The 20,487-nt window shown below is 41.8% G+C and overlaps 7 non-coding genes across 7 annotated transcripts; 3 read left to right on the top strand and 4 right to left on the bottom strand.

The window, feature by feature from the left end:
* Window positions 1-2,535: 2,535 nt before the first annotated feature.
* Window positions 2,536-2,608, bottom strand: TRNAK-UUU (transfer RNA lysine (anticodon UUU)). The gene has a single exon. It is a non-coding gene; the product is annotated as a tRNA-Lys (tRNA).
* A 1,184-nt stretch (window positions 2,609-3,792) lies between these two features.
* On the top strand, window positions 3,793-3,865 carry TRNAR-CCG (transfer RNA arginine (anticodon CCG)). Its single transcript has one exon. It is a non-coding gene; the product is annotated as a tRNA-Arg (tRNA).
* Window positions 3,866-7,716: 3,851 nt separating this feature from the next.
* Window positions 7,717-7,788, top strand: TRNAA-AGC (transfer RNA alanine (anticodon AGC)). The gene has a single exon. It is a non-coding gene; the product is annotated as a tRNA-Ala (tRNA).
* Window positions 7,789-11,312: 3,524 nt separating this feature from the next.
* TRNAA-CGC (transfer RNA alanine (anticodon CGC)) lies at window positions 11,313-11,384 on the bottom strand. The gene has a single exon. It is a non-coding gene; the product is annotated as a tRNA-Ala (tRNA).
* Window positions 11,385-15,371: 3,987 nt separating this feature from the next.
* TRNAA-UGC (transfer RNA alanine (anticodon UGC)) lies at window positions 15,372-15,443 on the bottom strand. Its single transcript has one exon. It is a non-coding gene; the product is annotated as a tRNA-Ala (tRNA).
* Window positions 15,444-16,174: 731 nt separating this feature from the next.
* TRNAF-GAA (transfer RNA phenylalanine (anticodon GAA)) lies at window positions 16,175-16,247 on the top strand. The gene has a single exon. It is a non-coding gene; the product is annotated as a tRNA-Phe (tRNA).
* Window positions 16,248-17,182: 935 nt separating this feature from the next.
* On the bottom strand, window positions 17,183-17,256 carry TRNAT-AGU (transfer RNA threonine (anticodon AGU)). The gene has a single exon. It is a non-coding gene; the product is annotated as a tRNA-Thr (tRNA).
* Window positions 17,257-20,487: the final 3,231 nt, after the last annotated feature.

Genomic DNA, 20,487 nt, shown 5'->3' with positions numbered 1-20,487 from the left:
AAACAAGGTCGATTTCTGGCTTAGCCCATCAGAGATAATTCAGAATTTCCTCCAAACCTAGTACCTGAGTTGACTGTCGGAACAAATTTTGGCTGAAGGTGGGAAGCGTCTCCCCTTTCCACAGGGACAATGAGATCTCAAGAACTAATTTGGCAACCGGCGAGCTCATTTTGCACGTCGGGCCCAGCGGCTGAACCTCCCCCCTGGTGTTCTTTCATTCAAGAAAAGGATTCCGTATATACTAAGAGGGGCAAAAATCGATGCAGCATCCTGCTGTCTGTTCTTGTCCCCAACTTGGTCTCTGTGCGTCTCAGAACCAGAGCTGCAAAAGCCCGGGAGACAAACCGATGCCGGATTTCCCAACCATGGTGCTGGCCCAGGCGTTGACAAGGGTATTGTTTTTATTAGTTTCTTCCTTTTGTTTGCCTTAGGTTTCTTCTGCTCTTTTTCCCCTTGGCTATCTCAGTGAAAACTTAGATGACTAACTTGTGATTTTTCTTTTCTTGTATGCACTGAGTGCTATAAATTTCCTTCTCAGTGCTGTTTTAATAAGTATCAGAAATTTTTAGTGCTGTCTTAGTGTATCAGAAATTTTGATACATTGTATTTTTATTTCATTCTATTTATTTTTAAATCTCCATTGAGATTCCTCTTTATTCTGTGGGTTATTTAGAGCTGTGCTGTTTAGTTTCCAAGTGTTTGAATATCTGCCTCTTATCTTTCTGTGACTAATGTGCACTGTGGTCAGAGAACACACTGTATCTTTCAATTCTATTAGATTTGTTGAGGGTTATTCTATGTCCCAGGATATGTTCTATCTTGGAATACGTTCTGATGGATTTGAAAAGAATCTATACTCTGCTTGTATTGGATGAACCATTCTATGTTGATTGGATTCCGGTGGCTGATGGCATTTTTCAAGTGGATTTGCATATTTTATCTTTCAGTTTTATCAGATTTTTTTTTCCTTCACATATTTTGCAGCTCTGTTGTTTGGTGCATACATATTTTGGATTACTATGCCCTTCTTGGTAGATGGGCACTTGTATCATTATATGATGTCCTTCTCTGCCTCTGATAATTTTCTTTGTTATGAAACTGACTTTATTTGACATTAATAATAGCTACTCCTGCTGTCTTTTTATTGATGTTTGCATGACATGCCTTTTTTTTTTAATCTTCCTAACTTCAAACTGCCTATATATTTACAGGTTATATTTGAGGTGAATTTTTTTGTAGACAGACAGCATATAGTTTGGTCATGTTTTCTAATCTACCCTGTGGGTTTAATTAGTGCATTTAGACTATTTACATTTAATGTAATTATTGGTATGTAGGGCTTAAGTCCGGCATTTTATTTTTTTTGTTTTCTGTTTGTTCTCTGTTATTCTTATTGTTCACTTCTCTCTTTTTTTGTTGCCTTTTTATGGACTACTTGTATATATTTTGGAATTCCATATTCATTTATCTATACCATTATTTATTGTATCCTTTTGTATAGATTTTTAAAAGTCATTACTGTAAGAATTCCATTATAGATATTTAACTTAGACTGTACTGGTGTACCATTTTACCAGTTCATGTGAAATGTAGCAACCTTACCTCCCTTTCTGTCACTTTACTATTCCTCACTTGTAATATGACTGTCTTAACTATTTCTTTCACATACATTTAGAACCACATCAGACAGTGTTATACTTTTGCTTCAACTTTCAAACATAATTTTAAAAGCTCAAGACAAGGAAAGTGTATTGTACTTACCATGTTTTTTTGCTTATCATGTTTTTTTCTTCCTTCCTGATATTCAATATTCCTTCTCTATCATTTCCTTTCTGTTTGGAGAACTTACTGTAGTCATTCTTTTAAGGTAGTTCTCTGGCAGCAAATTATCTTAATTTTCCTTTATCTGAGAATATATTGATTTTCTTTTCATTCCCGAAAGATATTTTCTCCGGATATTGTATTCTGGATTGATAATTCTGTTTTTTTTTTTTTTTTTTTTGTAATTCTGTTCTTTAAGCACTTGGAAAATGTTGTACCACTCTTTCTGACCTCTATGTTTTCTGATGAGATAGATAGCCGCTGTCATTTGAATTGTTTCTCTATACGGGTAAAGTGCTATGTGTCTCTGGTTTCAAGTCCTTTTTCTCCCTTTGTTTTTAAGAGTTCAGAAGTCTTGGTTGATTTTTTCCCCAGTCAACTGATGAAAGAGACTCTCTTCTAAAAACCACATAAAATCCATATCTTCAGGTCAGCAATCCCTATTCCAAATGACTTCCCAAGACTGTCCCTTGGGGTTGGTAAATTTATCATGTAATCATTTCACACCTATAAAGCAACCACATAAAATCCATATCTTCAGGTCAGCAATCCCTATTCCAAATGACTTCCCAAGACTGTCCCTTGGGGTTGGTAAATTTATCACATAATCATTTCACACCTATAAAGCAATGAGCAAAGTTTCAATCAGTGTAAAATCAGGATATCATTTCCCCCAACTCTTCCTGTATGAATAAAGATAAAACAGAGGCAGTACGCCTGAACAGGGACTTGAACCCTGGACCCTCAGATTAAAAGTCTGATGCTCTACCGACTGAGCTATCCAGGCCCACAATGTTATTTTTTCCCGTAGTATCTTATCTATCTTCACACATTTGGACAATTCGTTTTATCTTTCATGTATTAGTTCCCAAGTCAGATTTCTTGGATTTTCCTCATTGCTAAGAAGATTCTGTTTGAGAGAGATGTTATAATCGTTAGGAACATTTTCCTTCCTCTTCTCTTCTTTGTCTTCCTTCTCTAGGTTTTCAGAACCAGAGATGCTGCATCCCCTAGACAAAGCATTGCCAAGTTTCAGACTACATTGCTAGACAAAGAGGGTTTCATTTCTTGCCAAGTACCTCACCTAAATTTCTCCAGGCAACACTCACACTATTTCTGTTTCTCTCCCTCTGCATTGTCTTGTACATATTTCTTGCAGCCTTTGTAGACAGAGGGAAAGAGAGTTGAAGGAGGAGGAAATTGAAGATGCAAGAAAGTGTTCCATAATGGGTCCCTTTCTGTTGATGGATGAAATTGCCCCCAAACATTCCTTTGGCAAGGGAGTCTTGGAGCTGGCTGACGGGAGGGTGGGAACCAGGTGGAACAGCTCATGCTGGCCAGGCATTCTGCCCAACGTGGTGTGGATTTACATTCTTCAGCTTCTACTGGAGCCAGTAGCTCTCCAAACAGGAAAACAGCAAGGGACCATTATCCAATCTATGCTTCTCATTGAACCCATTTCAAGAAGGAAAGAGGTTTAACTAAAACAATTTCATAGGAAACAGCAGAAGGCACTTCCTTGGTCCAACCAGGCTCATTCAGTCCAGGCCGTAGCTCTTACCCCCCACTGCTCCTGTTTGAGCTTACAGACTTTTCTCCCTGGAGGATGCGCCATTGTATCTTTGAGATGGAACAGGTCAGAACGTACCAAACTCTGAAGCTCCCTCTCCTTACACTATCATCATCCCTTCATTGCAGACTTTACTTCTTGGCTCATATTTCTCCACTGAACTTGCATCATCATTAACTTGCATCAGACTTAGGTAAGAAAGCCTTCAAAGGCTGTGTCACTTCTGATCGCCTCACCATTTATTAATTTTAAGTAACTGTTGTCAGGAACTTGATGCAGTTTTATTCCCTTTGGGTCAGGAATGTTATTAATGAGATCTTCTTTCCAATGAAGTTAGAAATTTGAAAACAGAAACCTACCACGTTTCAGCTTTCAGGTTTGAATACAGACATTTACCAACTGGCTACGTGGCCTAATGGATAAGGCATCTGATTCCGGATCAGAAGATTGAGGGTTCGAGTCCCTTCGTGGTCGTTGCTTATTGCTAGGCAAGAAACGGAATCCTTTTCATTTGACTTTCTAAGGGCTGGCCTTGAGAAGAAAACCTGAAATGAGGCAAGAGTCTTAAAAAACCAAAATTAGTATGCCCACTAATTACCGATACCTTGCGTTTTGTCATTGGCATCTAATCACCAGATAATACCCAGTAGTGAAATACTAATGCATATATAGTTATTGATACCATAATGACCCTGGATTTTCTGGCTCAGAATCCTTCTGTAGAACTGGTAGACAGTGGCCAAGAAAAGGATAGGAAGGGGAAGAAAAGTTGACTGCAAACATTTCTCTGGAGAAAGCTGGGTTTCAAAGAGTTTCTATCTAGGAGTTAAGAATATGTGCTTGGAGGGCTAGGGGAGATACTAAACCCTGAACATGCACTTGCAGTCTGGACCCTCATAGTGAGAGTCTGATGCTTGTCAACTGAACTATCCAGCTCAGGAATTCAACTTATCCTGAGAATTTATTCAAAGCTAATAAGTGGATTATTCTCTAACCTTTCTACGATTTGCCTTCGTTATAAATACAGGGCACCAATATTTGAGAAATTCACCTGGCAGAGGGATCCTCCTTCTACATTCAGCATAGCTTCCTACTTAGCAAATCTGAACAAACTTGTAACAGGTAGAGATTGAATCAGTAATCAAGAACCTTCCAACAAAGTAAAGTCCAGGAGCACAGGCACATTCAGCTAAACTGCAAGACATAAGATTAACACACAAAAGTAAGTTGTTTTTCCCTACACTAGCAATGAACAATCTGAAAAGGAAATTTAAAAAACAATTCCATTTACAATAGCATCTGAAAAAATAAAATACCTAGGAAAAATTTAACCAAAGAGGTGAAAGACTTGTACACTGAAAACAACAAAACATTGCTGAAAGTAATTGAGGAAGAGGGGTAGGGAATTTCAGTGGGAAGCATCTCTGTTCCTCCATCTACTGTCTATTTCATGACTCAAAAATTATGAGACTCAACAAAAATGTCTGTCAGGTTCTTTATTTTCCCTCTTCTTTCCATCTTTTTTCCCTGTACTGAAGGTGAACTTCCTCTTAATGTTGGGGTAGGCCTCTTTTTCTTAACTGGTTTTTTTTTTCCTTTTTTGGCTTCATAGTGTGGATTGCAGGGATTGACCCTGCGTCCTCAGCAGTGAAAGTGCAGAGTCCTAACCACTGGACCGCCAGGGAATACCCTGGGCCTCTTTTTTTTTTTTTTTTTTTGGTGGAGATTTAGGATGGACTCCCCACCCCCCCGCACTTTTCCTCTCCCATCCCATCTTCCTTTTACAAAAACAACCACCCTATGTGGAACCAAGGTCTATGGAATAGAACTGGAACAGCTGTAAAGGCAATGCACTGAATCATTGGTTTTCTTTTCATATGAGCGGGGAAATCATGAGAAAATGAATGAAAAGGTGCAAGAAGGATTGGGTTACAGAGTAAAGAACACACATGGAATTACAGGGGTTTTACTCAAGACCTTGTATGTGGAAGGCACCTGCTTAACACTAAAAATCACCTTGCCCTAGAAATTCTTCATAACATATCAGTGCCATTTTTGGATGGTTTTGAGAAACCGAAAGTTGGCAAGGGAAAGTCCACTGAGATAAATTTCACCAATGTAAAAATCATTAAACTAGATCCTCTCTTGCATCTCTGGTTCAATATTCTGGAACAGAAAAAGTATATTAGGCAAAACTAAGGAAATCTGAATAGATTGTAGATTCCATTTTTAAAAATGTATCAATTTGAGTTCATTAACTTGGCAAATGTATCATCCTACTGTAAGCTGTTAACGATATGGGAAACTGAATGCAGGGTATAGGGGAACTCTCTGTAATGTCCTCTCCATTTTTCTCTATATCTACAACTGTTCTAAAGTTAAACTCTTTTTATAAAATAAAATGATCTCTCTTTTAGATATACAAGAGAAGAGAGCATTTAAAAGGATTTAGAGCAAAGATTTTGCTGCAGAGAGTGAATGCATTTCTAACAGGGCTCTTGTACCGGTTAGCGCCCACATTCAAAAGGAGGGTGACTTATAGGACCTATGCCACTGTCTGATTTCTATGATGATTTTAAATAACATTCAACAGAGGCTAAAACAAAAGAATAAGCATGTGATTAGTAACGTGCTCCAAACGAAAGCTGGCTTCAGTAGGCTTTTGTGTATGTATGTATACATGAAATTATGGGGAAAGTGAAAGAGTCTACACCAGAACCGGGTCGTGAATCCTGGGTCCTCAGACTAAGGGCCTGATACAGGTCCAATTGAGCTACCCAAGAGTACGAAGGTTTCAGTAAGAATCTATTCAAACCAAAAACGTTTAGTCACTGCTTAACCTTTTCCTTCCACTCTTTCCCTTGTATTTTAAAGCCAAACACGCTAAAAACTAGCTGATGGCAGTTGAAATGCCCAAACACAAAACTGCGTTTGGAATTTGTTTCTAAACTCAACGCTGCATCGGGTTACGTATAACGTCGACTTTCTAAAATCTCTAATACCGGAGTCTACTGCTCCAGAGATATGCAACCACAGGTGCGCCCTTGAAGATGCTCAGCCTGTGTTTGCTGTGACAGAAAGTGGAGCAAGGCACTCTCAGAGTCACAAAATCTTGGGCAAAACGGGACGTATCTTTTTGTGGGACACACGCTTTCAAATCACTTACCTTAGGAAGGAGCCTTCTTCTCTTCCCGAGGGCCTGCAGAAAGTGTAGCAGAAGTGCCAGGCTTGGTCACTTTCTACCTCCGAGCCTCTCCATTGAGACCCATCTCCAAACTCTTCTATCTTCTTCCTCTGCTGCCCCTTTTCTTCCCCTTCATTGGCTTCATCCTTTTCCCTTCCAAGAACCAGGCCACTATCCCTTCTCCAACACCTCTTCTGCTTATTCCACTTCCCAGCCGCTCGTCTTTCTAGTATGGTGATAGTATAACCCATCCCAGTCGGTACCTGTCCTCTCCTCCCCATTCCCTCTCCTGACAGAAGGTTTAGGATTTTATCCAAAAATCTTACCTAGCTTAACAGTCGCACCAATGTTTACCTAAAGGTGGGAGGTGTCGACGTTCTGCGCCCTGGGTACTGATGAAATTTTCAGACTTGTTCCAGGCATAGGGAAGGTTTACAGACAGCGAATTCGTTTCGCAGGTTGCGCGCAGCTTCCCTTGCGCTCTCCTCCTTGCGCAAATAATGTGATGCTGTAACAACAGGAGCGCCCACATTTCTACTCTTACCTCTGTCTGCCGCCACTCTTGTGTTGTCTGCAAAACCAGAGCAATAGCGTCGCCGTAACAAAGCTGCTGTCACGTCCCGAGTGCAGATGCCGAATGCAGTGGTTTGCAAGAGCACGCAAGACTGCCTGAGACACATACTTGTCGCTCTTTGTTTCGGTCAAGTATTGTGAATTAATTCACCTCTTGTCTTAACTTCACACCTGGACCTACATTCCCTCGGCTGCACTCACGTAGCGCGCCAGCGCTACGTTTTGCATTTTTGGCAGCTTCGTGGGCAGAGGAGGACTTTCTAAAGAAGGGAGAATCTAAAGACATAACAGAAGATTCAGTTCTGGGACTCTCCCTCGTGGTGGACTAGAACTGACACAAGAGGCAGTTGGCTAAAAGTTCGTGATGGGGAGGAGGATTGTGGGAAGACCTAAGGGTTTTTCGGTCCAGAATGCATTTCTCTTTTTCCTGCCCTAGCTGTGAGACAGGAGTCAGTCCCGAGGTTTCAGAAACAGAGGAACTGAACATAATGGACTTTGGCTTGCCAACACCGTCATACAGTGATAAATAAATAACATGGGACAATAGAAAAATGAACTTATGGTGTGGGGGGGTGTAGCTCAGTGGTAGAGCGCGTGCTTAGCATGCACGAGGCCCTGGGTTCAATCCCCAGCACCTCCATTTGTCCTCAACTCCCTCACAGCTGAGGTCCTTCTCGGTTTTCTTTGTGTAGACCTTAACTTTTGTAGCCTTCGGTTAATCATGTGACTATGGGCCTTGACATTCCTTGGATCTCCCAACCTGACTACTTCAGTACAATAAAGCCAGGAACCAAGTTAAGTACAGAAACTGCTCGCTCAGAATCAGTCTCCTGAAGGCGGAGCACCGAGTATGCCACGTAGGGTCCATTCTCCTTTGCTGCATTTTTTTCATTATTATTAAGGAGCAGGGAAGAAAAAGACAGACTGAAAGAGAAAAGGGGGAAGGGGGCCTTTGGGAAAATTCTTTTAGATTACCCCTCCCACCTCCCATCCCGTCTTCCTCTCAGCTGGTTTGTGTCAATGGACAGGCTGCGGGCTCCAGAGGAAATTTTCCTTCTCCTTTTCCTTTCCCCACTCGCCCCTGCGCTTTCACCACACATCGAACCTTGGTTGGGCAGCAAAAGGTCGGTCTAATCACCAACCATGGAGCTCTGTGTTCCCAGGTTTTTCTCGGTGAAGGAGTGTTTAAGATACTGTCCATGGGAAAGACGCTTCTCACGAAACTCAGAGGCTTCCAAAATCCGTAGTTGAAAAAGTTATTTCCAGTGTTGGAAAGGGCAGCTAGTCTCTCTCAAAGCCAGACTCGGGCAAAAAGGGTTGCTCCTTCCTGTGGCACAAACGCTTTTAAGCCCGCTTCCCTTAGGAGGAAGATAACCTTCTGGTTTCCTGCATCCCTAGAGGGAGCAGAGGAGACAGAGGCAACGCGGGCGCAAATTACCTCCCGGGCCAACCAAATAGTGGGCATCGTAAAGACCTAGTCCCAAGCCTTCTTTCGCCCTTTCCTCTTTTAGTTCCTCCTCCCCAACCGCAGCCACCTGCCTCCTCCTACCCCACCCCACCCCCATCCACTTTCTTCATCACCTGCTGCTTCACCTTCTCCTTCACTTTCCCTTCCCGTCTCTCCTTTCATTCTGTTTCACCACTTCCTCCAGGCTAGTTGTTTCCAAGCAGCTCACTTCAGTTCCCGCAGCTCCACTTTCTTGATTAACAGTTCTCAAACCTGGATGATCAACAAAATCATCTGGGGAGGCATTTCCATCCTATAGATCTCCACCCCACCCCCCCATCCCGTGATTCTGAGTGCACTCAGGAGCTACAAGGTAGAAATGGGCATACGTATATTTACAAAGTTATCCGACGGTTTCCCAGGTTCGGGAACATTGCATTCTAGTCTAAAACCTTTTATCTCTGTGTTGGTGAGTCGCTTCAGTCTGCCTATATTATTCACCAAGTTACTTTTAAAAGTCGTTTCGCCTCTAAGCGCCCACTTCAGCGACTTTCCAGAGCCAACTAAGCCTCATTCGGGCTTTTTTTTTTTTTTTTTTTTTTTGAAGGGGAGGAGCAGAGGAGGAATGGAAGAGTTGATATATATGTAATTGATTCCGATATTCAGGAAAATACAGATTTCCCACTCGTGAGAAAAAGTAAAAGAGAAGACACAGTGATTTAGGATTACTCCTAAAACTCACCTTTGGTCACCACAGATTTTGGCAACAGGAGGAAAGTGTCTATTCCTTGCATCTCTGTGATGGCTGAGGTTTGAGTATTTGTCCAAGAGCATCGGGTTAGAGCGGGAAGGTTCTTATAAAAGTTTAATTTGCTTCGCCATTCTTGCTTAGCCTCCGAAGTGTCTCCCTTAAGCGTCATTGTGGATCTCAGAAACAGAACTGCACAGTCCCCAAGACAAAGCCACTGAGGTGCAGGGCTCCAGAGTTTGGAGTTTTGCTGGGCTCCAGAGTTTGCTAGAGTGACCTATTTTCTCTTTCCAGGGAACTTTTCAGGTTCTGCTCCTTTGCACCCTTGTTCTAGCATTTCCAGCTGGGGTTGACAGCCAGAAGCATTAGAGGTGCAGGGCCCCCCGATGTGATGACGTGGGATCTGCCTTCTGGTGGAGGCCACCGGGAGAAGGAATTCAGAGTTCCAGCCTGAAGCCACTTGAGTTAACATGGGCTATGCATGGCCATGGCTGAGGATTCACAGCCCTAGGGTTTAGATACTCCCTTCTCCTGGAAAAACAGATCCAAAATATGTATTCCCTCATGGGTTACAGTGGCCAGAGTACTGTTCTTTATGGGGACTTCTTATGTCTTATGGCTTTTGACAGCTGCCTGAGAGATTCCCTAAGGCAGAAGGAGGGCTCCATGCTAAATACAGTGAGGCTTAAAGAGCAAAAGGAATAATGTCCTGAGAATCCGTGTTTGGCAAAATGGGAAAAGGTGGTCTAAGCTGTTTTTCACTGCTTTGTCTACTCTCCCATGTTAGAAGTCTAGAGAATGAGAGTGAAATAGAAGGAAAACTCATTCACTTAATCTTTGCCCTGAAATGGTTTAGACAGCAGCTTGACAACAACATACTTGGATGGAGGCAGCCCAGAGATAGCCCTGGTAGGAAGGGAGCTTAGTGGCTTGGCTGGTTTGAGCATCTGTCCAGGGTTTGAGTCCCAGAGGAAGCTGAGCTTGTGACTGATCCCTGCTTTCTCTTGATCTTGAAGGACCTAGGAGAAACATGATTTTAGTTTCTCCAAATGAGGGAAAATAGATGTCATTTAAAAATTTTTGACTTCACGTTTTAAAACATCCTTTTCAAATACAAAAGTTATCATGCAAAGGTTTTGGTAAAGAAAAATGGAACCGTTTTTGTGCGTTCACCCAACACGCGACTTGCACAGAGAACAAAGTGCAGAGCAATGATATTCTGTAGTTTGTACTGATTCTTAAACGAGTTGTTTCTGTTTGTTGTTTCTGTTTGTTTGCTTGTTTTGTTAAATACAAGCAAATTATATATCTATTCTTACTTCCACCCAAACACCTGTGGCCACATCTTCCTCTGGGACATCAGTGTGGTGTTACATGAGGTGTTGTTAATTCATTTAATGATTTAAGAACAGAAAAGTGAAGTTCAGCGAGGAAGTGTAGAAGGTAAGGAATCTAAACCCGCTGTTTGCAGGGTTTCTGAGATTTACTTCAGCTAGGTGTTTTGGTTGAGGGGATGGTGGGGAGTTAGTGGGTGTCTTCTAGTATATATTTTGTGTAAATTTCCTGTGGAAGTTGATTTAACATGGAATACAAATGACTGTGCTGCCCAAACCTAGGATCTAACCTTTAAAATCCGTTGGTCACTTGCTCATCTAAGCTATTCCAGCGAGCGTGAGCTAGTTCTTCAGTCTTCCAAATCATGTTTTAAACGTTCACGTGGCAAAGGCTTTGGTAAATGTCACCTTACCTTGGGCCAACGTCCACCCACTCACTCACCAAAAAATACTTGGGGTCTGTGCCCTGCGCCTCCGTTGCTTATCTCGGATTCCCTGCTCCAGGGCCCGTGGAGTAGAAATGGTATAATATCGAAGGGAATCCATTGGACTACGTATTTTTTTAAATGGGAGCAGAGGAAACATGGCAAAATGTATGACAAAAATGAAAGGGGAGGATGAGGGAAAAACCTAGATGGAGGAGCCGGGGGTTGAACCCGGGACCTCGTGCATGCGAAGCACGCGCTCTACCACTGAGCTACACCCCCTCCTGCAGGAGCTCCTTGGGGATCATTTATAAAATACTACTTTTATTTTGAGATTGGCTTTATTTTCTAATGGAGAAAATCCACTGGGTTAAATCCCACCATTTGTGAAATTACTAAACTGGATATTGTCTAGCGGCTTCACTCAGGTTACAGTCCGACTGACACAGTCTCTGATTCTAGGACTTTCCTACTTCTGTTAGCCTGCTGCAAGGTCCACTCAGAAGAAACTACGTGAAAATTACTTTCTTTCGCCTGGAAAAGTCACGGATTTCCAACACAAATCTCCAGCAGTACTGGCTCAGATGAAGTGCTTTTCAGCCCAGAGGCAGCCGAATTGAATTCCACACCAGGTTGGGTCGGAAGATGGCCAACAAACATCCTTTATCCAGCTGACACTCATTGTTTGCTCACGCATCACCACATGTTCTGAGATTGTTTTCAGTTCTGGTTCCACATCTCCCCACCTCTTGAGGATTATGTCTACAAAGGATTTCAGGGGGGAAAAAAATCTTTAGTTCTATCAACTAAAAAAAAATCTAAAGTTCTATCAACTTAAAAAAAAAGCTGTCATGGGAATTCCCTTGGTGGTCCAGTGGTTAGGACTTCACGCTTTCGCTGCCGAGGGCGCAGTTTCAGTCCTTGGTGGGGGAGTTAGGGTCCTGCAAGCCACGCAGCACAGCAAAAGAAAAAAAGAAAGAAAGAAAGAAAAAAGAAAAGAAAAAGAAAAAAGTGACATTTTTCTAGACTGGGGGAATGAAAGGACAAACACAAGGCAGCGAAACAACATTGGGGAACCTAGCAACTGTCAAACTGCTTTCCCTGAAGGAACCCATTATCACAGTGGGAAAACCTGCAATTCTTCAGAACATGAAAATTCGAGGAGGTCCTGGGTAACTCAAAGCTGATAGTATTGGCCGCGTGGGAAAGAGCAGAGGTAATAGCTCTTTTCTTGCTGGGATGCTTTCAGCTTTGTGTAAGGCCAATGACCTCCATGAGTCCAAAGCCCTAAACTATACTTCTTTATCATGATCTTCATATGATACTGATGGAAGTAATCCAGGAAGCTTTTCATTTAATGGCTTGAAAATACCGGACATAAGTGTTTATTGGTGAAGGCAGGGACGACTGGAGGCACGCAATTCCAATTCTTCTTGCCTTAGCCCTCTAAGCCCTTTTCTTGAGAAAGTGAATTCAGAAGCATTTGTATTAGGGTGACATGTTACAGGAAGGAGAATTTGTTTTGACACAAACTGTGGGCTTTTCAAATCATGGGGAGGGAATCCTGATTTTAGTTCAGCCTTTTAGAGCTCTTCCAACTAAGCTATGTTGACCAAATCTCTACTGTCATCAGCACTAATAATTTTCTCCACTTTCAAGTTTGGAAAGCACAGCAACCCTTGAGAGATGTTGTTCCCTTTTTCCCTCACTTTGAGAAAGTTGGTGTTTGATATCCTGCCACATGTGGTAATTAGTTTCAACTACTAGCAACAATGGGTGTGGGAGGGAGTGAGGAGAGAAAATCAGTGGGTAGGTTTTCTGTTCCTCAGTCTTCAGTCTTAATTGACATAGGCAGAGCCGAGAACACAAAGGAATCCATTAACAAAAATTGACTATGAGCCTCTTTTCCTTTCCTTTGTATCTTTTTCTTTCCTTTTCCTGGGTAAACTGTGATATGGAACAAAAGGGAGCATGGGCTCACTCTCTTATTTCTTCTTATCTTACTTGTGGTGATGCAGTTAGGTTGGTAGATGCCAGAGTCATAGAGTTGAAATAGATCAGCTTAAAAGCAATCTTTTGGGTAATGGATTTACTTTGGATGTGAGCAGGGGGAAAAAAATGACTAAAGAATTTTTTTTGATGGGGAAATTTGGATGTGTTCTTGAAATATAGTATTCGTGAGGAAAGGGAAAAGCAACAATGGAGTCCAAGATTACCTGGATTCTCCTGCATGCTTAGCTTATGCTCTACCAGTGAGCTACACAACCAGATAGACCCTATACTTCAGTAAATCTATAACTGATGATTGCCCTGCTTCTTATTGAGGAGTCATTTTTCCTTTTCCCCTACATTGTTTCCAACTTTTATTTGGAAGCCAGATGGAACTTGGCTTTCTTCTAGGAAGGTCTTTAGAGCATGTTAGGGTGTTCCTTCACTTCTCACATCCTGCCATTGGCTTCAACTAGCTTCTGAAAAGCAGGACCTTGAGGGGCAAATCCAGGGCAGCAATAGAATGAGAAAGTCATAAATGTATACAATCCAGTGATGTTTTGCTCTGTCTTAATCTAGACTGAAAGACAACTTCGGAGGTGCTTTCAAGGGTCCGCCAGACAAATAAAACAGTGAATTGAATGACGAAAGGCAAGGGAGAAATTTGATGTAACATGGTAGAACAACACAGGATTTGGACTCTTACTGGAGTCCAATACTTAGTACTTAGGAAGACTTACAGGTAGGTTGGATTATGCAGACAGTGATGCCTTTCGCAAAGCTAATAAAAACAGGGGACGTGGTGGGAATTCTGTTTGTTGTTGTTATTGGTTTGTTGATTTATTTTTGCGTCGGGAGCATAAGACGGGGTAATAAAGGGGTAACGTTGAGTTTGGGTTTTGGTATGACATATTTTAAATGCCTACAAGATGGCCTCTTGAGGATGTCTACCTACACACATTATAACCTGAATCTGGAATTCTGTGGACATCTCTGAACCTCAAGTTTGGACACGTATGTGGCTAGGAGTAGAAAGACTCCGAAGAGTTAGGTAGAGTGAGAACTTAAAGTTATGCATTCAGACATGTAGGTAACGGGACTTCCCTGGCGGCCCAGTGGTTAAGACTCGGTGCTTCCGCTGCAGAAGTCACGTGTTCAGTCTCTCGTCACGGGATTAAAATGCTGCGTGGCACGGCCAAAAAAAAAAAAAAGACGAATAGATAAGGAGGTTATTGTTAGGGCTTGTGAGAAACAAAGAAATGAGATTGCTCCTAGGCTGATCTCATTCTTCTTTGATTTACACTGGTTATTGTTATGGTCCTAAAGTTTCCTTAGAAGACCAATAAAAGTCCCATTTTCTGCCATCAGCTTCCACGTAAAGTGGTTATCTCTGCAGAAATTGCAGATCTCTTAAGCTGTCTGTAAAAGGAAACAGCATCAATTCCACCAGTCCCCAAAGCACAACCTTTGAGCAGAAATACTGTCCACGGGGTCTGGTTTATTGAAAAGGAACGTCTCCTGCCTCCACCGCACCCACTTGCTGCTGAGCATCTGCTTCTCAACGTTTTGAGAATTCAGTGGAAAGGATGGGAAGGGAACAAAGAGATGGCTGACTTTTTAGAAACCAAGACCTCTCCATTACTTGAATTTATCTGAAAGTCAAGTGTTCTCTAGGGCAGGGGATGAACATCACTTTGTCTCCAAAATTAAAGCAGGTTGGTGGTGGGGCTTTCTTTATTTTGTCTTTTTCTGGGCTCTTACTGGAGAAACAGAAGTCCTTGTTCGAATTCATGTGTTCTATTCCAGGTATGTGATAAAAGTTCATGAATAGTTGTGTGTCTAAGGCATTTGGTTTGCAGTTCAAAGTGTTTTTCCAGGGACGGTTGGAATCCTGCTCACAGCACCCTAATTTTTCACGTGGCTACTGTCTTTAGGATTAGTTATTCTGGCCAAAGAAATTGCACACAGGTTTCTTTCTTTTTCTTTTTTCCCGTCTTACTTTGGATCTTCCTTCTCTTAAGTAGTATGGTAAAATGGTAGTTCAGGTGAAAAAGCTGGTTAAATTGGGGACATTCGCGGATGTGGAATAAGGCTGTTCTTTTTTTTTTTTTTTTTTCTTCTCTTGTTTATTCCTTCTGCTGTCCCAGCAATCATGTTTACTTTCCATGTGAGCAGGGGGAAAAAAGTGACGAAAGGTGGAAAAGTAGGAGAGCAGATTCCGCGGGACTGAAGGAATGTAAACATATAAAATATATTGGGGAGCAGAAAACGAAGTGCTCGTGGAGGTGCCGGGGATTGAACCCGGGGCCTCATACATGCAAAGCATGCGCTCTACCACTGAGCTACACCCCCGAGTAGTAGTGGACTCTTTTTTTGATATATTAGGAAATATGCCCATTTTCCGTATTCTTTGGCAAAGCTATTTTCTTTTGTCAGAAAATTTATTCTGTTAACTCCACTATTTCTACAGTTTTTAAATTAGATTTTTTTGGTGGATGTCTATGCTCAAGAATAGTAAATTCTAAAAAAAAAAAGAATAGTAAATTCTAAACCCAAATTTTTACCTTTCCTGCTCGTGGTTTCTTCTCAGCCGGGTCAGTCCTCTCCAAGACCTTCTCACCAGGGCCAAAAGACAGAGTAGATGGAAGAGCATAAAAGAAAGGAAATTATCACCTTTTATCATCACTCGAAATCATCACAGGAAACAAAAAACTGATCCCACGTTCACAAAAATTAATCTGTTTCTCAGCATCTTTGAAGATTATGCAAGAACGAACAAAAAGAAGAAAAAATAAGGGACTCTAAGAAATTAAATTTTTTTTCTGTAATTTTCTGAGCTGTGTCGGAGTAGCAGAGAGGCTTTCTAATGAATCCCTATTACTTCTCTTCTCTCTCCACCTACCATCCCACATTGCCAGGAATCGGATGCAAGCACCATACATGGAAGACATTCCAAACTTTTGGGGGTGGGTAAATACATTGGACAATTAGACAGCAACACTTGCAGAGTCTGAAACATTCTAAAAACGGGTTGAAAACAATCTCAGTTTTGAAAAATGTGTCAGAGAAGTTTATTCTTAGGACCCGAAATAGCTCAGCTGAGAGAGCATTAGACTGAAGATCTAAAGGTCCCTGGTTCAATCCCTGGTTTCGGCAAGTGTGAGTGTTTCAGCCTACAGCCGGTAGGAGGGGCAATCTTAGCAACTCCCGCGACCTAGTACTTGAAACTCCAATCTTTAAATTGAGGTCTTGTAATTGATGTCACATGAGCAACGGAAATGTCCGGCATTCCTTGCTTCTCCCGTATGCGTGCGACTGCAATGGCCTGTGAGTTTTGAATTTTGATTCATCTTTAATGAATAGTAAAATTCGTTCTTATAATTTACGATGCTATTTTCCCTTAATAATAATGACATCAAACGGCAAATTAAGAAATACCATAACACGTCGAGAGAGCGAGGAAGAAAAAAAGCTAAATTTATGTTTTATTATCTTTACCGGCATCTTTCCCTGGTTTTTGGGTAAGGGACCCTACATTTTCGTTTTGCCCTGGTCCCGTACATTATGCAGCCGGCCCTGACCAACAGTAAATCGACATTCTATGCTTTCACAAATTTCTTGGGCTAATTACATCTTACCTCCACACCCACTCTCAGTCTTCCCACACACCTATCATTGAATTATAATGTCGAGCACTGGCGAGTTTCGTATTAAAATCCACGCCCAGAGTCTACAGTCCCTCTCTGAATTTCAATTCGTTGTTCTTAATTCTTTACATGAAATTAGGATTGGGATACCTGAGATAACATTGCAAGGAAAATCCCAAGGGAAGATGTTGTTTGTATTTCCAATAGGAAACATTAAGAAAGTAGGCAGTACGCTAAAATCAGTCCTGCTCTTTGCTTTCTTAATATAGTCCTGCGTTGTGCGGATGTAACAAAATCAGTTCCATTTTGTTTCCAAAGCCGTTGGAAACTACCTATTAATGGGTGGCTGGTAGGTTGCTGGTAGGAAAAACCCCGCCAAAGTCGAATTTTAAGAGAGCAAGAGCAAAAGATGCATTTGGAGAAACAGACAGGTCACACCTAGAGAGGCCCCGCTGGGATTCGAACCCAGGATCTCCTGTTTACTAGACAGGCGCTTTAACCAACTAAGCCACGGAGCCCACGTTGTAAGTTTGTTAGGGTTTTCTTCTGTCAGAGAATGCATTTGTATTGCTGTATTTCAGAATAGGACCTGAGACGGGAACTATATATTCATCTCTTTTTAATAATAAGACATCTTTTCGTGAACTTTCATACTCTTGGCTTTTGACTGGGGTCAGAGCCACCCAACCAATGAATAACAGCTTTGACCCAAGCGTTATTCATCTGTCTTTTTTCCTTTCGCTCTGCGTGACCTCACTGTATTTGGCGTGGAGCCTCGATACTGCCTCAGGGAAACTCAGGCAGAAAAGTTCAAGCAAGATAGAAAGGCAGAGACTATGCGTAGATTTCCTCAGAAAGCACTGGGACACTGACTTTGGTAAACTGCAAGGAAATCAATATTCCGAGTGAACCATTTTCTCCAGGAGACGAAACTAGCAAAACCATAAAGGCTCAAAATCTACCTCGTCCACCTGTGGTCAGGGTTACTTCAACCTCTCCGTGCTGGCGTCTGAGAGTCCCCACGCTTCGCCGCGGGCATCTGGGTTGGTTTCTCCTTCTCTGGAAAAGGCCCTGCGCTACCTAGGCCTTTCCCACATCTTTACACCGGTATCCCTGCCCCTCCACTGCTCCTGTCTGGCAGAACCGCGGCTGACAAAGCTGGGCAGAAACTTCGAAGAGGAAAATAAAGTTGCCTCAGGAAATAAAGGTCCAGTTGGAGAGAGGACACAAAACCACCAGGAGCTAAATGAAGACGAGACAAGGCAAGACAGTCCCTGCTCGCAAATCTCTTGGCCCAGCAGGTGATCGGGAACCCTGTGGTGGGATCCTAAAGACCTGGTTCTGAAAACCTCAGAATAGACCGTCCCATCAAATACTGCGACTGTGTTAAGCAGTCTTCTACCAAAAGAAGACAACAGGAGGGGGATGATACATGGCTTGGGGACATGACCTGAAAATGAAAAGCAAATTAACTTTTTGTCACACCCTTCATGCAACTGAACAATTCCCCAAACCTTAAAACCAATAAAGCTCAAAGTAGACGCTATTGCCTTTAGCCAAATTTTGACCTGTCAGTCAACCCAGATATGAATTTAAGATTCTTTTTTTTTAATTTTAAGGTAATCCTAAATCATTTCATTTTCTGTCTTACTTTGAAGTTTCATTCCGACCTCTCTTACGGGTGTGAGGTCCTATCTTCCTGAGGACAGAAATAACATAACTAACTCTCCAGTTCCTCTGTACCACAGGTCAGTTCCCCTCTCTGCCCATTAACAAGACAGAAACTCAACTGGCTCTGGGGATGTCACTGGAAATATATATGAAAATATATCAATATTTCTTAATATACACTTAATATTAAATAAAAATTTAAATATATTGACATTAATGTTATGATAAATAGCAAAGTCAACCACAAGCAACCTTCCAAGGTAGAGAGAAAAAGGTACATAAATGTTGTAGACGAATGTCACTAGTACCCAGACCTGGGGAATGGCCTGAGAACTTGATGAAAGTATAGATTCCTGGGCCCACCACACAACTCCTAAATGAATTAAAAATAAGGCAGGAATCTTTATAATTTAAAATCTTCTTCATATTTTACAGATGGCCAGCCAGGTTAGAGAACCACCATTGGTCTAGAAAGTTAAGTGAGTGGAAGTAAGACAATCTGGTGACAAACTTCATCTGCAAGTGGTGGTTAGGGAGGGAGAGGGGTGGGCAGAATGATTCCTGGGTTCTTGAAGAAAGGTAGGCAACAGAGGTTGAGGGATTTACCATAGTAACTTTTTAAAATAATCAGGCTTGGCTTAGAAACAATAGTAATGAGACAGTTTTTAAAAAGAGAGAATTATAAAATTTTGGGCCGGGGGGGAAATGATGATTATTTGCACATGATAAAAAGAAAATGAAATAATGAGCTTTGATTCCAAAAGTTTAATGCTGACTTCCTTGGAAAGTAACCACCAGTCTTCAAAGCTTGTTAATGGTTCCATAAAACTCCTTTTATTTTGGGTCTGTTACCCAGATACCAGATTCTAATATTGTCAGTAGGGTGTTACAATTCATTCTGTTGGCATCTTCCTTATCTGGCCGAAGAATTATCAATGATTAAAAAAAGCTAGCTGATTTGTTGTCTTAAAATTTTGTAACAGAAAGGTTAGTTTTTAACAGTTTAATGCCACGACATGAATGCATGAACTCAACCCCATTGGGCAGCCTGGAATGGAACCCCACCTATGCTGAATCAGAAGTTCCAGCTGTCGCTCATGCACTATCACATTCTGAGATTGTTCTCAGTTCTTACTACACACTTCATCTTGTGAGTTTTGTTACAAATAGCATCAGAACAAAACTTCAGAAATGCACCTACTCTTCATTTTTGTTTGAAGGAGGGCAATTTTTAAGAACAGATACGGGGCAGCAGAGTAAGAGTAGTAGAGAGAACAAAGCCCTCACATTCCTTTCCCTCTGAGAATGCAATGACTGACAGGAAAGATTGGCACAGAAATTCGAAAGAATAAAATTAAATAGCTGAAACCTCTGAGATGGGATCACTTTTGTCTATGCAGCTGATGATGGCCATTTTTCCCCCAAAGCCTTTCAACTTTAGCTGCTGGCTTCTCCAGTGTTTTCTGTGTGATTTTCTGACATGTACCTGGCAGGGTTTCCTTAATATATTTATATATGATGACAAAGCATGGAATTTCGATCCCCCCCCCATTTCAGCCACCTAGACAATTCACTTCGAGGATGGAGGAGGGTGTCTGTGGTCAGGAAGCTTCTACATGCGAATTGGGAAAGAATTATTGACTAAACATGACCATTGCCTCCATACTATGGGAACAGATACGAGTACTCTCGTGCTAAAGGATCTCTCAATCTAGCTATTTCAGTCACACTAGAAAACTCTACACTCACTGACTCAAACACTCATTTTAATGAATTGAGGTTTGGATAACAACAGCATTCTTATGAGAAGTGGATTTATTGTGCAACGTCTACCCATGCAAGGTAGAACTGAGATCTGTAGTCTTCAATGTCTGGTGACTGCACTGAGTTGCCCTCAGTGGAGCCTGGAAGATAAGGAGGGAGTGGAAGAAAATTAGTGGGCAGGCTTTCTGCTCCTCAGAAACCTGTCTCTCAAGAAAGGCACAGCTGAGAAAATAGGGGTAGGAAGTTGTGCATGGTCCTCTTATTTTTTTCTCTTCCCATTCTTCCCCCCCTCCCCCTCCCATCCTCAATTATTT

This window comes from Aethalodelphis obliquidens, unplaced genomic scaffold (assembly GCF_003676395.1).
Source record: "Aethalodelphis obliquidens isolate GAN/ISIS:26980383/991018 unplaced genomic scaffold, ASM367639v1 scaffold133, whole genome shotgun sequence".
In the NCBI taxonomy this organism is placed as follows: Eukaryota; Metazoa; Chordata; class Mammalia; order Artiodactyla; family Delphinidae; genus Aethalodelphis; species Aethalodelphis obliquidens.
This window is presented reverse-complemented; position numbering and strand designations above follow the sequence as displayed.